This window comes from Garra rufa, chromosome 2 (genome assembly GCF_049309525.1).
Source record: "Garra rufa chromosome 2, GarRuf1.0, whole genome shotgun sequence".
NCBI lineage: Eukaryota > Metazoa > Chordata > Actinopteri > Cypriniformes > Cyprinidae > Garra > Garra rufa.
Genome location: NC_133362.1, coordinates 71717293 through 71729919, shown reverse-complemented (window position 1 = coordinate 71729919; position 12627 = coordinate 71717293). Strand labels below are relative to the sequence as shown.

Genomic DNA, 12627 nt, shown 5'->3' with positions numbered 1-12627 from the left:
CACACAGCGTGCCACTCGGCTTAGCTGGCTAGGCACAAATCTGTAAGAAAAGCCCTCAGTGGCCCAGCCTGGCATATTGACCGGCTCTGTGGCGCAATGGATAGTGCATTGGACTTCTGGAATTCCAGATGAGGCCATTCAAAGGTTGTGGTTTTGAGTCTCACCAGAGTCACGCTTTTTGCCATTTTGTTAAGCCCATACTGCACAGTGTTGCCCTCGCACAGCAGAAACCATTTTGAGGCCTCCTGTTCTCAGCGTACATTGATTAAAAAAAAAGTCGATCATATTTAAAAGGTAACAAAACATGCCCAAGAACCAATTCATTTTTGGTATGGCAATCACTGTCTTGCATCAAGTGGAGGCAGCAGGATGTTCGAAGTGTTGATTCATGCATCCTCTCAGCCACCCTCCCCACGCCTAACAAGAGGAGTGGCGCCGTGGCTTAGTTGGTTAAAGCGCCTGTCTAGTAAACAGGAGATCCTGGGTTCGAATCCCAGCGGAGCCTTGCAAACGACAGGTTGGATCTTTTTGCTCTCCCTTGGACCTGAGGCCCTTACAGTGCCTCTGCCTTTCAAACGACACCGCAATTGTGCAGAGACCCTAGGGCCTGTCCTTCCTGCAGAGAGAGCCTGCGCTCTCTTACCGTTGGACGGCCACAGACCCGAAAGGTCAGCCTTCACGCGGCTCTGCTTGCTACCCCCTTATGGGCTCTGTGGCGCAATGGATAGCGAATTGGACTTCTAGACTGCCAGATGAGGCCATTCAAAGGTTGTGGGTTCGAGTCCCACCAGAGTCGTGGCTTTTGGCTTTCTAGTAACTCTCATACTGTGCAGTGTTGCCCTCAGGCAGTAGAAATTTGTAGACATTCTCTTTTAAGCGTACCAGCACCTGGCCGGCCTCTGGATGTTTTGATCCTCTGAGTCACCCTCCCGACAGCCTTGCATGCGGTTTGGCGCCGTGGCTTAGTTGGTTAAAGCGCCTGTCTCGTAAACAGGAGATCCTGGGTTCAATTCCCAGCGGTGCCTTGGGCGGCTTTGCAGTCCAGCAAGCGCAAGCTTTTCCGAAAGCGACCCGGAAACAGGGATAGCTAGGGCAGCGAGAGGGTAATTTTGCAAATCGCCCAGACTCAGTTGTCGGCAAACGCCTTAAAGCTGTCCAGCGCACGGTCAGCCAACCCTTGGCCTCTTCTCTGGAAGCCTGGATCGTCTGAGTCGCCCTCCCGGAGGGCGAACGTGCTGCCAGGCTAGTCTAGTAAACAGGAGATCCTGCGTTCGAATCCCAGCGATGCCTTTGGCTGCGCGCCACAATACAGCCGAGCTCGTGCTTTACCAAAAAACGGACGGCGAATGGGGACACAGAGAAGCTCGAGGTTAGCGGGCGGTTTCTCTTGCAACACTACCCTCTCACCTGCTTTTGAAGGATAGCATCCCAGGCTAACGGATCCAACCGAGGTGGCGCCGTGGCTTAGCTGGTCAAAGCGCCTGTCTTGTAAACAGGAGATCCTGGGTTCGAATCCCAGCGGTGCCTTTCCACCGGTGGCTGTCCCTGGCCTCACTGTTGGATGGGAGACCCCAACTACACTGTATATTTTTGAACCGTGCCTCAATTGTGCAAAGACCTGAGGACCTGTCTTTCTGCCCACAGAGCGTGCCACTCGGCTGAGCTGGCTAGGCACAAATCTGTAAGAAAAGCCCTCAGTGGCCCAGCCTGGCATATTGACCGGCTCTGTGGCGCAATGGATAGCGCATTGGACTTCTAGACTGCCAGACGAGGCCATTCAGAGGTTGTGGGTTCGAGTCCCACCAGAGTCGTGGCTTTTGGCTTTCTAGTAACTCTCATACTGTGCAGTGTTGCCCTCAGGCAGTAGAAATTTGTAGACAGGGGCTGCGTTCGAAACCGCATACTTCCATACTATATAGTAGGCAAAAAGCAGTAGGCGAGCAAAAAAGTATGTTTGAATGTTCAGTATTCATAAAAGAGTAGGCGAGAATCAGTAGGCGAGTGCACTAATTCTCGCGAGATTCGGACGAACGTCTACTTAAATTGCGTTCGAATATGACTACTTACCTACTATATAGTAGGAAAAAAAGAGTACGTGAAGAAGGAAGTACGTTCGAAACCTCAGTATTCATAAAAGAGTAGGCGAGAAATCCCCGAATGTCCTACTGCTTCAGCCCAGATTCTGAAGTGTTCATCTGATGCACACTTTTCAATTCCAGGAGGCCACAGGAGGCTAAAACGTCATCATCGAACGTGATTGGGAACCGCAACGAGAGTGTTTACAAATGTGAGTATTACAAACCAAAACACGGTTCCCTGTCTTAAAATCGTATTTGTTGAGCTACTGTATCGTAAACTGCTGATTTACATAAGGTGTCAATACGTGTAACGTTAAAGTATATTTGTGATTTCGCTGTAAAACACGTTTTATTACGTATAGCGACCATAGCATCTTAAAGATGATTTCTAAATGTTTAACAACTGACAGGAACATGTTCTGAGAGAATTAAATGAGCACAGCACAACACGAAACAGACATCTAAATGAGTGATGAACGTTGTGTGAGTTTATGTAGAATTCTCTGTTGTCAACACTGCTTTAGATTAATGTAATGTAAATAAACATATAGTTAGTAAACAAGTAAACATGAGTTATCTATTTCATTTGTTTAATAGTACTGTTGATATATTCAGGAGCATTTGTATTGGATAAAAAGCCAATTAACACAACAGCTACCTCATAAATGTAGTATTGAGCTCATGCACAAATCAGAGGGAACTGAATCTTGTGTGGATGTTACAGGGACAGATGAGACAAGTATGTTTGTCTGGTGAAGAGTGACTGATGAAGCAGTGCTACCATCAAAGGCTTTGAGTGAGTACACTACAGACATCTAATTAAACCTTAAGTTGCTGTTTTTTTAATAATAAAAAAAACTTTAAGCACTTTTCTGATTCTAGATTTCTGTGCCTTTGTTGCAGGTATTTTGCGGTGGAGCAGGACCTGAAAGGAAAGGTGACAGCAGCATTTGTGGGGAAAAAAAGTTAAATCTGTAACTTAATATAAAGTTTGGTAATTTTGTTACTTCTAATACAGAGATCTAATGAAATTGTGCTGTTAAAATTACTACTTTTGTATTGTATTTGTGCGTCTTTGTATGATCTGAAATGTCTGCTGCAGACTGGTGTGTGCAGTGAGAAAAGAGAAATCCACAGCAGCATCCTGTAAATGGTCAAGTGCCATCGATGAGACCCTCCATCACTCCACCTGCCCTTTGTCTCATCTGGACCCTCTTCATCCTCAGAGACCAAAGAGCCGGCGAGAGCATCTAGAGAAAGACTAAAATACCAATATGTCTGAATAAAGCTTTGTTCCATGTGTCTTTATTTATGTTCATGGTTATTTTATTATTTTACTCATATATCCATGTTGTTATCAGTAAATAAAATATAAGTTTCATTTACATATGCATTAATTAATTACTTGATTTTAAAAAAAAAACATGCTTGTTTTACTAAAAAATATAATTAATTATAGGTCAGCATTTATCATTATTATTGATCAGTGCATTCTGAGGTAATCTTAATTTCTAAGCAGTAATACTTACATTTTTTGAGTGTAAAACCCTCAAAAAACACCTCCAAACACAAGATCTTCAAGCAGCTGATCCCCATCTCCTTTGTGCAGATATTGCAAACATGGAGGAAGATGTACTAGGTAGGGTTGTTGTGTTACTGATGCTATGAGGTGTTTGAGCACCTGTTGTGCTTATTTTCATTTTATTACTAATACTACCTAACTTACAATTACAGGCTCAGGGAAAGATGGTATTTATCTTTAACAATGAACAATCATAATGAGAAAAACTAAAAACATAACTATTAGGCTTGCTTACATCATAGTATGCAATTATATACACAGGGAAATATGATAAAATATCTCTGAATAATCAAAATATTCACATCATCGTTTATCAAAAATTGGATTTGTTTTTGTTATTGATAAGCCTCAGGGATGAAAAGAGAAATTTAACAAGAATTTAAGCTAGCTTTGCGTATGGATTAACAATTTTGAATACAAAACAAAAGAAATAACTTATTCAAAAAATTAAGAATTTGGGTTTTCCTGACAAAAATTATTTCTTTAAGAATTAAAAAATACAAAAACCTAAATGAACCCGAAACGTATCTACTACAATCACAATAAAAGAACAGCTGTTTCTTCAACATGACCACAAAATGAACAAATTTCATCAATATCAAAATATTTATAGAAAGATTAATTAAAACTGTCGCTATATGTTAAGTTGTTGCACTTGTTATAATGTCGTTGGTCACATGATAACGTCAACATGGCGGAAGACGTGCAGATCACATCCATACTCAACGAGATTTGGCTGTAGAGTACGTACTCTTTTAGCGCTCGTTAAGTAAGTACTTATTGAAATTAAGTACCTACTCATTGAGTATGCGGTTTCGAACGCAGCCATTCTCTTTTAAGCGTACCAGCACCTGGCCCGCCTCTGGATGTTTTGATCCTCTGAGTCACCCTCCCGACAGCCTTGCATGCGGTTTGGCGCCGTGGCTTAGTTGGTTAAAGCGCCTCTCTCGTAAACAGGAGATCCTGGGTTCAAATCCCAGCGGTGCCTTGGGCGGCTTTGCAGTCCAGCAAGCGCAAGCTTTTCCGAAAGCGACCCGGAAACAGGGATAGCTAGGGCAGCGAGTGGGTAATTTTGCAAATCGCCCAGACTCAGTTGTCGGCAAACGCCTTAAAGCTGTCCAGCGCACGGTCAGCCAACCCTTGGCCTCTTCTCTGGAAGCCTGGATCGTCTGAGTCGCCCTCCCGGAGGGCGAACGTGCTGCCAGGCTAGTCTAGTAAACAGGAGATCCTGCGTTCGAATCCCAGCGATGCCTTTGGCTGCGCGCCACAATACAGCCGAGCTCGTGCTTTACCAAAAAACGGACGGCGAATGGGGACACAGAGAAGCTCGAGGTTAGCGGGCGGTTTCTCTTGCAACACTACCCTCTCACCTGCTTTTGAAGGATAGCATCCCAGGCTAACGGATCCAACCGAGGTGGCGCCGTGGCTTAGCTGGTCAAAGCGCCTGTCTTGTAAACAGGAGATCCTGGGTTCGAATCCCAGCGGTGCCTTTCCACTGGTGGCTGTCTCTGGCCTCACTGTTGGATGGGAGCCCCCAACTACACTGTATATTTTTGAACCGTGCCTCAATTGTGCAAAGACCTGAGGACCTGTCTTTCTGCCCACACAGCGTGCCACTCGGCTTAGCTGGCTAGACACAAATCTGTAAGAAAAGCCCTCAGTGGCCCAGCCTGGCATATTGACCGGCTCTGTGGCGCAATGGATAGTGCATTGGACTTCTGGAATTCCAGATGAGGCCATTCAAAGGTTGTGGTTTTGAGTCTCACCAGAGTCACGCTTTTTGCCATTTTGTTAAGCCCATACTGCACAGTGTTGCCCTCGCACAGCAGAAACCATTTTGAGGCCTCCTGTTCTCAGCGTACATTGATTAAAAAAAAAGTCGATCATATTTAAAAGGTAACAAAACATGCCCAAGAACCAATTCATTTTTGGTATGGCAATCACTGTCTTGCATCAAGTGGAGGCAGCAGGATGTTCGAAGTGTTGATTCATGCATCCTCTGAGCCGCCCTCCCCACGCCTAACAAGAGGAGTTGCGCCGTGGCTTAGTTGGTTAAAGCGCCTGTCTAGTAAACAGGAGATCCTGGGTTCGAATCCCAGCGGAACCTTGCAAATGACAGGTTGGATCTTTTTGCTCTCCCTTGGACCTGAGGCCCTTACAGTGCCTCTGCCTTTCAAACGACACCGCAATTGTGCAGAGACCCTAGGGCCTGTCCTTCCTGCAGAGAGATCCTGAGCTCTCTTACCGTTGGACGGCCACAGACCCGAAAGGTCAGCCTTCACGCGGCTCTGCTTGCTAACTCTTATGGGCTCTGTGGCGCAATGGATAGCGCATTGGACTTCTAGACTGCCAGATGAGGCCATTCAAAGGTTGTGGGTTCGAGTCCCACCAGAGTCGTGGCTTTTGGCTTTCTAGTAACTCTCATACTGTGCAGTGTTGCCCTCAGGCAGTAGAAATTTGTAGACATTCTCTTTTAAGCGTACCAGCACCTGGCCCGCCTCTGGATGTTTTGATCCTCTGAGTCACCCTCCCGTCAGCCTTGCATGCGGTTTGGCGCCGTGGCTTAGCTGGTCAAAGCGCCTGTCTTGTAAACAGGAGATCCTGGGTTCAAATCCCAGCGGTGCCTTGGGCGGCTTTGCAGTCCAGCAAGCGCCAGCTTTTCCGAAAGCGACCCGGAAACAGGGATAGCTAGGGCAGCGAGTGGGTAATTTTGCAAATCGCCCAGACTCAGTTGTCGGCAAACCCCTTAAAGCTGTCCAGCGCACGGTCAGCCAACCCTTGGCCTCTTCTCTGGAAGCCTGGATCGTCTGAGTTGCCCTCCCGGAGGGCGAACGTGCTGCCAGGCTAGTCTAGTAAACAGGAGATCCTGCGTTCGTTTGGTTGCGCGCCACAATACAGCCGAGCTCGTGCTTTACCAAAAAACGGACAGCGAATGGGGACACAGAGAAGCTCGAGGTAAGGGGGCGGTTTCTCTTGCAACACTACCCTCTCACCTGCAAACAGGGATAGCGAGTGGTTAATTTTGCAAACTAATCTGGAGAAGCAATCTTCAAAGAGAGCCAACAATCCCACGCTGACCTAACCCCCTCTCTTCGCCCCTCACTCTCACACCTCTCTCCCTAAAAGCCTTTGCTTAAGGAAAAACACATGTTATTAGGAATGCACCGATACCGATATCGGTATCTGGTATCGGCCTCGATACCACATTTTCTAAAGTACTTGTAGTCGTTAAAAGTCCCCCGATACCGGAGACCGATACCACGGTCTGAGAAGTGTCTATGTTTGAGCAGCGTGTAAGGGGACCGCCCCCAGGCCCCGGTTGCAGCTCAGAGCGGGGAGAAGGCGAGGCGAGACATGTCAGTCGTGTGGAACTATTTCAAAGTGAATGAAGACGACAAAACAAAGGTGGACTGCAAATTGTGCTCAGCGAAATTGACCAAAGGAGGCTCAAAAGGTAGCGCATTTAGCAAGTAATTTAATCAAGCACCTAAAATCCCAACACGACAACGAGTACAAAGAGTTTACCCATGCTTCTAAACCAATGCAACCCACGCTGCAGCAAACTCTTGCAAGACGAGAGAAAATGTCCAGAGACAATCCACGTGCTGTGAAAATAACACAGGCAATTATCGAGTACATTGCATTGAGTGACCAGCCACTCTCGGAGGTAGAAAATGTGGGATTCCTACGTCTCCTCCATGTTCTGGAGCCCAGATATGATGTCCCAAGCCGCTGCTACATGACTGACACGGAGCTGCCTAAACTACACGACTCCGTGAAAAAACATATCCACAGCCTACTGCAAGCCTCCTCTGCGTTTAGTTTCACCACGGATATTTGGACAAGCAGTGTTAGCCCCGTGTCGCTAATTAGCCTAACCTCCCAGTGGATAGACGAGAGTTTCACGCCGCAATGAGCCATATTACATGCGAAACAATTCTGCGGCTCGCACACCAGCCAGGCTATAGTGCATGTGTTTGAGGAAATGCTCCAGACATGGGGTATACCTAAAACATCAGTACATGTTGTGCTTCGTGACAATGCCAAAAACATGATTAAAGCTATGAATGACGCAGGGCTCCCAAGTCTGCCTTGTGTCGCGCACACGCTCCAACTGGCTGTTCATGAGGGCTTATTAGCACAGAGGAGCATAGCTGATGCTATAGCAGTGGGGCGGAAAATAGTTGGGCATTTTAAACATTCAGCCTTAGCCTACTCCCGCCTCGAGGACATTCAGGGACAGCTCAACCAGCCAATAAAGAGACTGCAGCAGGACGTACAGACGCGCTGGAACAGCACGTATTACATGCTCCAGTCCCTCATTGAGCAAAAGCGAGTGCTGGGGGTGTTTGTGTCCGAGCATGAACTCCCTGACTATCTCACCGCTCACCAATGGGCTCTTATGGAGAAGACTGTTGCCATCCTCGCCCCCTTTGAGGAACTAACTAAAAAAGTGAGCAGCTAAGACGCACTAGCCTCTGATGTCATCTCAGCTGTGCTAGTGAGACTTCTAAACAGAGAAACAGACGAGGACCACGGCGTCAAGACAATGAAAGCAACCTTACTGGCAGCTGTCAAGAAGCGCTTCAGTGACGTCAAGACCAACCCACTGTACTTCATCTCCACCATACTTGACCCAAGGTAAAGTCTGTGTGCTATAGGTATTAAATGATAAACTACAGTACTAAATGTAAGATTAATTTCCATCTGAAGTATTATATTATATTTTTGTAACTAAAATACACACATACAAATGTATGCAATATATAATATGAAATATATTTCCCTTATTACTACCAGAAAGCCAAATGGCTGGCATTTGTGACAGTGGTTTAGGGGAAACTAAAATCAGTCCTATTTTTCCACATATTAATACATTCATGAATTTTGTTTAGGTATAAAGATACCTTCTTCTCCAACAACACTGCTCCGGAGGCCAAGCTGCACCTGAAGCAGGAGCTTTAGATGTCCAGAGCTGAGGCAGAGGGGAGTCGGGCAGAAGCTGCAGAACCTCCTGCTAAACTGTTTCTCAAGGCCCAGGCCAGCACTAGCAGCAGTCTGGACACTGTATTTGAAGAAATCGCTAAGGAGCAGCCCCAGGCAGCACAGCCGCTGGCAGCAGGGTCTGCCATTGAGCTCGAAACATACCTCGGAGAGGCCCCAAGCCCTCGTGAAGACAGTCCTCTGAAGTACTGTAGTGTCAACAAAATCAGGTTCCCCACTTTGGCTAAAATGGCCCATAAATACCTCTCAGCCCCATGTAGCAGTGTGGAAAGTGAAAGGCTTTTTAGCTCAGTGTCACACATTATAGATGAAAACAGAAACAAGCTGACTGCTGATAATGCAGAAAAGCTACTTTTCGTGAAAAAAAAAAAAACTGCCACTCACTTTTTCTAAATAGGCTCCATTTAAGTGAGTCGTCTTAGACTTGATGTTAATATCTACCTCAGTTGCACTGACTGCCACAGTTCTATGTTGGTGGATGTTGTTAGTTTATTCAAATATTGTGCACTAAATAGCAAAGATGTTTATTAATGCCCCTTGTGTTGTCCAAAGCGGCAGAGTTTACAACAAACTGAAAAAAATACTTGAGTTGCACTGTCACTGTTTAAATTTTTTTTATAATTATTTATTCTGTAATATGTTGCATACAACATGCTTTTCATTTTAAATAAATGTTCTTAATTCTAAACTAGTCCCTTGGTTTTTTTTTTGTTTTTTTTTGTTTTTTTTGTTAAATTATATGACTAAAGCTGTTACCTGTAAATTTAAATCATGTTTTTATTAAGTACTCGGTATCGGTATCGGCGAGTACTGAAATGCAAGTACTCGTACTCGTACTCGTTTTCCAAAAAAGTGGTATCGGTGCATCCCTAATATATATACAATGCCTCTTCCAATATATAATTTCATATAATGTGGGATATATTTCAATATACATAACAATATATTAAATAGTATAATAATATGTATTTATTCAATATATGAAAACGGCAATAATTGCAGTATTGTTCCATATATTGCAATATATTACTTAAATATATATAATATATTATTATATAATATATCATATGATATATTACTATGTAAATTTCACAATATATGGAGACACAGACACATGAAATATATTGTCACATAATATATTGAGAAATATATTTTTGCTGCGTAAGGGCATACTCTCAGATCCCTTGTACAACAATTTTATCCATGAAATAAACTAATCCCCAAAGCCAAAGCATTTTAATACATGAAACAAATATTGATGATCGACACGATCAAATGCTTTTTCTTGATCCAAAGATACAATTCCAACATTAACATTGTACAATCTTAAATATTCTAAAAGATCTCTCATTAAAAACAAATTGTCATAAATACATCTTTCTGGAATACAATAAGTCTGGTCATCGTGAATCAAGAGATCCAGTACTTTTTTGAGTCGATTTGCAATACATTTAGACAATATTTTATTATCTGAATTGAGAACAGCAACAGGTCTCCAATTTTTAAGCAAACACAAATCTCCTTTCTTTGGAAGAAGAGTAAGGACTGCTCTTTGACAACTTTTTGGCAGAACCTTTAACTTAAAACTTTCTTCCAAAACTTTAAAAAAAAAGTCTTGTCCAATTACTCCCCAAAGAGACTTATAAAACTCAGCTGTAAGTCCATCATAGCCTGGTGTACGTCCTATTGAAAGTTGCTTTACCGCATCAGTTATCTCTTCAAAAGTGATGTTAAGGTCAAGAGACAGTCTATCTTCTTCTTTTAAAGTTGGTAAGTCATTAAAAAGTTCACATGTTGCTTCAAGATCAATGTCCTCTTTGGCATATAATTCTGAATAAAATTCAATAGCAAGTCTTCTCATCATTAGGGGGTCAGATGTAAAACTTCCATCAGGACTTCGTAAACAATACATTGGATTATCATAAGCCAGTTTTTTTTTCCAAATTGAAAAAATATTTTGTAGGTGCATCCATATCATTGATGGTAGTAAACCTTGTTCTAACAGGTGCTGATTTCACTCTTTCATGTAAAATATTCCTTAACTCCTCTTTTTTACACAACAGTTTCTCTTGCACTGCAATATCATTCTTATTTAACAGTGAATCATATAAAACAAAGTTACCCCTTCAGTCGAATCACTTCGACGTTACATTGGGATCTCGCTTGAGAGACCGATCACCTCTGAGCCTTATTAAAAAGGCCAATTGAAAATTGGCGAGTGGACGTGCGCGCTGGCCACGCCCCGTACATACGGGTATATAAGATGGCTGCGCGCACCACTCAGTCAGACTTTTGCTTTCAGAGCCGATGTGTCGAGCCTCTAAACAGCCGAGAAGAGTTCTTCAGAGTTCATGCTCCCTCCTGCTGCTGCGCTGCCATAACTAAAAGAGTGTTTCACAGAAAGAGCATTGTTTGGCAGCCGTCAGCGCGGTCCCGCGGGCGGCCGTTTTCACGGCCATATAAAGCCTTTTTGCATTCCAGCGAGCAGCCCCGGCGAGTGCATTGCCCCGCGGCCCCTCCCTGGGCAAACCGGGATCACAAAAGAGCAATTTCTAGCGGCCGTTTTAGACGTCCTTTTCAGGATGTCTTTTCGGCCGTGCGTTTCTGGATGTGGTAGTTTCCTCTCCTCAGCGAACGGACATGAGCGCTGCCTCACGTGTTTAGGCTTTGAGCATGCTGGGGTGGTGCTCATGAATGGTCCATGCGGTGAAAGCATGACCATGACCACGCTGAAGTCCTGCCGCTCGTTCGCGAGCTGGCTCCCCCCGCCTCCCTCCCGTGGTCAGCCGTTGAGCCGCCTATGCTCTTCGGCCACCGCGGTGGGGCGCGGGGGGGGACATTCAATTTACGATAGACAGCGTTCCGCCGGCTCAAAAAGCCCTGCGGACCTCTCTATCTCAGCGCGGTCCCGTTGAGTTTCCGCAGCAGACGCTTCCCCGCCTGGCGGGCTGAGCGTCTCCTTCGGTGCTCCTGCAGAGGATGAGATGTCTGTCACAGCATCAGAGGGAGAGTCAGACGGTGACACATCTCTTCCCGCGGCGCGGCGCCCACCCGTGGTCGCTGCCCCCCCGGAGGTTGATGTCGAACTGTCGGCTATGCTTTTCCGGGCAGCCGGGGGGGATCGGTTTGAGGGTTCCTCAGGGGCCTCCGGCCGATCCTTCTAGGCTGGACGACTGGTTCCTGGGGGGGGCACCGGCGGCAGCGCCGCGCTCCCCCCCGGTCCCGTTCTGACCGGATGTGCATGAGGAGCTGACAAAATCGATGGCGCCCTATTAATTTGAAGCGCACTCCAGCTCCTCTCCCCTCGCCACTCTCCATGGCGGGGCAGCCAAGGGGTACGTGGCGGTCCCCCAGGTCGGGCGCGCCATCGCGGTGCACCTTTGCCCGCGGGCGCGGCCGCCTGGTGGGGCCCTCCGCGTCTCCCTTTTAGGGCATGTGAAATTTCTTCCGCCCTCATCGGCTGGGCCTTTTCTGCGCCCCCCGACACGCTGCCCCGCCCTGCAGGCCATTGCAACACTGCAAAAGTGCCAGGTGCAGGCACCTTAAGGCCTGCACGAGAGTGGTCCTGACCAGGGGGTACTTGAAGAACTCCGCGCCGCCACTGACTTCGCCCTTCGGGCCACTAGGTCGCGGCGTGTCCCCTTGGTCAGGTGATGTCCACCTGCGTGGTCCAGGAACGCCACCTATGGCTGACTCTGGCCCGGATGGCAGAGGCCGACAAAGTTCGCTTTCTCGACTCTCCCATTCCCCAGAGCGGCCTATTCGGCGACACCGTGAAGGGTTTTTGCTCAGCGGCGTCGAACGTATCGCCGGCCCCCAAAAGCCTGCGATCCTCCGCCCATCAGCATACCCCGTCGAGTTGCCAGAGCAGTACGCCTCCCCGTCGTTCGGGCTGGGCGTCTCCTCTGGCGCTCCAACGGTCCAGAGGCAGACGGAGGCCGTCCAACATATCCTGCCCCGCCG

General features: G+C 46.4%; 10 non-coding genes across 10 annotated transcripts; all 10 read left to right on the top strand.

Annotated features, from left to right (window-relative positions):
• Positions 1 to 431: 431 nt before the first annotated feature.
• Positions 432 to 505, top strand: trnat-agu (transfer RNA threonine (anticodon AGU)). Its single transcript has one exon. It is a non-coding gene; the product is annotated as a tRNA-Thr (tRNA).
• A 201-nt stretch (positions 506 to 706) lies between these two features.
• Positions 707 to 796, top strand: trnar-ucu (transfer RNA arginine (anticodon UCU)). The gene is given in 2 exon segments: positions 707 to 743; positions 761 to 796. It is a non-coding gene; the product is annotated as a tRNA-Arg (tRNA).
• Positions 797 to 951: 155 nt separating this feature from the next.
• trnat-cgu (transfer RNA threonine (anticodon CGU)) lies at positions 952 to 1025 on the top strand. The gene has a single exon. It is a non-coding gene; the product is annotated as a tRNA-Thr (tRNA).
• Positions 1026 to 1453: 428 nt separating this feature from the next.
• On the top strand, positions 1454 to 1527 carry trnat-ugu (transfer RNA threonine (anticodon UGU)). The gene has a single exon. It is a non-coding gene; the product is annotated as a tRNA-Thr (tRNA).
• A 194-nt stretch (positions 1528 to 1721) lies between these two features.
• On the top strand, positions 1722 to 1811 carry trnar-ucu (transfer RNA arginine (anticodon UCU)). The gene is given in 2 exon segments: positions 1722 to 1758; positions 1776 to 1811. It is a non-coding gene; the product is annotated as a tRNA-Arg (tRNA).
• A 2763-nt stretch (positions 1812 to 4574) lies between these two features.
• On the top strand, positions 4575 to 4648 carry trnat-cgu (transfer RNA threonine (anticodon CGU)). Its single transcript has one exon. It is a non-coding gene; the product is annotated as a tRNA-Thr (tRNA).
• Positions 4649 to 5076: 428 nt separating this feature from the next.
• Positions 5077 to 5150, top strand: trnat-ugu (transfer RNA threonine (anticodon UGU)). Its single transcript has one exon. It is a non-coding gene; the product is annotated as a tRNA-Thr (tRNA).
• Positions 5151 to 5696: 546 nt separating this feature from the next.
• Positions 5697 to 5767, top strand: trnat-agu (transfer RNA threonine (anticodon AGU)). Its single transcript has one exon. It is a non-coding gene; the product is annotated as a tRNA-Thr (tRNA).
• Positions 5768 to 5967: 200 nt separating this feature from the next.
• trnar-ucu (transfer RNA arginine (anticodon UCU)) lies at positions 5968 to 6057 on the top strand. Its single transcript is given in 2 exon segments — positions 5968 to 6004; positions 6022 to 6057. It is a non-coding gene; the product is annotated as a tRNA-Arg (tRNA).
• Positions 6058 to 6212: 155 nt separating this feature from the next.
• On the top strand, positions 6213 to 6286 carry trnat-ugu (transfer RNA threonine (anticodon UGU)). Its single transcript has one exon. It is a non-coding gene; the product is annotated as a tRNA-Thr (tRNA).
• The last annotated feature ends 6341 nt before the right edge of the window (positions 6287 to 12627 follow it).